The sequence below is a fragment of the Triticum dicoccoides genome, chromosome 6B, assembly GCF_002162155.2.
Source record: "Triticum dicoccoides isolate Atlit2015 ecotype Zavitan chromosome 6B, WEW_v2.0, whole genome shotgun sequence".
Classification (NCBI taxonomy): domain Eukaryota; kingdom Viridiplantae; phylum Streptophyta; class Magnoliopsida; order Poales; family Poaceae; genus Triticum; species Triticum dicoccoides.
In genome coordinates, this window is record NC_041391.1 from 189,028,875 (window position 1) to 189,031,796 (window position 2,922).

Consider the following 2,922-nt stretch of genomic DNA (forward strand, 5'->3'; position numbering starts at 1 on the left):
GTAAGCTAAAGGGTGAGAAAACCTTACTTTCCGCCTTGCTTGATGAACTTTCTGTATTGGCACAGGTTCTGAGTCAGAGGAAAGGATAATTACCTCTTTACCATCTGCATGACTGCCTTATGCGTCATCCAAATAGTAATCATTGTTAATAAGATGTACAGAAAATGAGCCAAGGGAGTCAAGTTCTACCTCTAATTCATCATCATCCAAGTCAAATAACTCGGAGGGGGTGGTCTTCTTCTTGCATGGCTTTTTCAGAGCCTTGTGCTTCGTCCGGGTCTTCTTAGCCGGTTTATCTTGCAGTTTCTTATTCCAGAAAAAGGAGTCTGCCTGTGGAAGTCAAAATGATTGTAAGAAGACAGTTTCAAATAAGTAGCTGAATAAACAAGGAAATTGTTGTCAAATACGTACAGCTAGAGGCTTGTTAAGGGTACAAAAAGGATTTAAACCGGCCTTGCTACAATCTTCCAAGCTCTCGTTTAGTAGATTCTTGGTCATATTATTGATATCTTCATTGGTCAGCTCTATCTGATAGTGGCGCAGATGGTCCTTGATGTCGCTAGTATACTCGCACATTAAGCCGGATCGACGACTTAAAGGCAGAATTATCTGTGCGACTCAGCATCGGACTAGGTCAATCCCAGTTAAACCATTAGCCATTAAGGTTCTGATCTTGGATAATATGGGCATATATTTGGCCCGTTCACCTGTGCTGATCCATTCTGGGAGGTGGTGCATGTTGCTAAGCCGGTTTGCACGATAACCCGACAGAGAATTCTCCCCTTTTGGAGAAGTATCTTGATAGTGAAACCAAGTTTGGTTCCAGTCCTTGGGATGACCGGGCAGTTTGGCGGCTGGGAAAGTGGCTTTTTTCCACCTTTGTATTGAAATGACACCTAACTCTAGGTTGGGTCTGTCTGTGAACTTAGTCTGACGGTTTAAATAGTAAAACTCTCTGAATAATTCTACAGTTGGCTCCTGTTGAAGATGCACCTCACAGAACACTTGAAAGTTGCAAATATTTGAAACAGAATTGGGGTCGATATCTTGAGGATGGAGTTCGAAGAAATGCAGCACATCACGGAAAAAAATTAGGGTCGGGAGGGGTAAAACCCCAGAGCAGATGATTAGTAAAAACAATCACTTCACCTTCCTTAGGCTCAGGAGGGGTTTTTATGCCTGGGACCCTCGAGCGGATAACAACTTTTTTGGCTAAGATGCCTGTCTGGACGAACTCATTTAAGGTTTCCTCGATGACCCAGGAAGCTACCCGGTTGCAGGAGGTGACAGTCTTCGCTTTAGACATTTTTACTACAAAGGAAAATATTGCCGGTTTAAATTCTGATGTTAAGCCGACCAATGATTAACAAGAAAATGCTGCAAAGATTGACAAGGTTAAACTGGAAGACAGTGCTGGGTCATATGGATGGTGAAATATATTGGTGGCTTAATAAGGGGACTAATCCTATATGGCGGGTTATGGTTTATCATATAAGCCGCCCATATGGTTGCAATGTGACAGATCTAAGAGTGAGTTTTTGTTAAGTCATGAATAAATAGGTTTCACAGATTGATGCTGCAATTTTGGATCTGCAACAGTTCGGGAAATAAGATAAATTCTAAACCTAAAGGTGGTGGCAGCAGCACAGCTCGTGTGCTCATATGAGATCTGTTACAGAAGAGGATATCTCTACTATTGAAAATGAATGCTAAAATGATTGATGCACAACTTTGGTGCTAAGATTCAGATCTGGATATGCAGTCTAAGAGAGGAAACGGAGGAACAACGAAGAACTTTGATGAACACAGAAACCCTAAAGACAGATCTGATAGGAGTCAAAGCAAGAACCTGGAGGTGCTGATGAACAGCGAAGAGGTGCCTCTATTCTCTGACCGGTTCAGGTTGATGCAGCGATCGGAGTTGAGGCACTTGACAAAGGACGATGGTGATGGAGCTCGGGCGTGCGTGGGCGTTGCGAGGAGGAAGACGAAGACGAGGAGGCAAGGGGGGGAAATGAAAAGGACTCATGTCCTTATTTATAAGGAGATGGATAAAAGGCATGCGCGGGAATCGAGGAGGCCAAAAAATGGTTATGTGGCTACATAGATGCGTCAATTTTTGGGAGGTCCATTGAAGATGAAGATATACTGAGATGTTTTGGGCTTCGTGCAAGATTAATGCGAGATGACGTCATGGCGGGTTAATACAATTTTGTGAGATGACGTCATGGTAGGTTAATACAATTCTGTGAGATGACGTCATGGCGGGTTAATACAATTCTGTGAGCTGACGTCATGGCGGGTTATAAAATTTCATAAAGATTGATGATGGAGGATTTTTCTAAATCAAGCACTGGAGATTGATATGAACAAGTTCAAATCAACCTGGGGCCTAATGTTGGGGATATGACTATTAGGTATGACCCTCCCAGGAGGGGCCGGGTCATACCACTGGCGGTTTATTATGAAGGCCCAAGAGGATGATGAAGATGGCGGTCCATAGAGCAAGCTTGCTGAAGGCCCAAGACCCGGAGGAAGCTTGAGGCCCATGGGTATGAACCGCCATATGTTTGACTTCTATGTTAAGGCAAGCTTAGTTGATCACCGAGCCGGACACGATGTGTATGAGCCGGCGGGACTCTGTAAGCCGTCGGGCATCAACCTATGTATATAAAGGGGTGACCCGGTGGTGGGTTAACTCAAGAAACAACATATCGAGAACTAGGTCAAGCGCATTCGCTCCTTGATAATTGAAACCAAGCAATACAACCTAAAGCAGGAGTAGGCTTTTACCTCGTTGAGAGGGCCGAACCTGGGTAAAAACTCTCTGTGTCCTTTGTCCCGTTTAACCCCTTCAAGCTAACCTAGTGGCGATGGCTCCACACCTAAGTCCTCTTGCTAGGGCATCTGTCGTGTTAAATC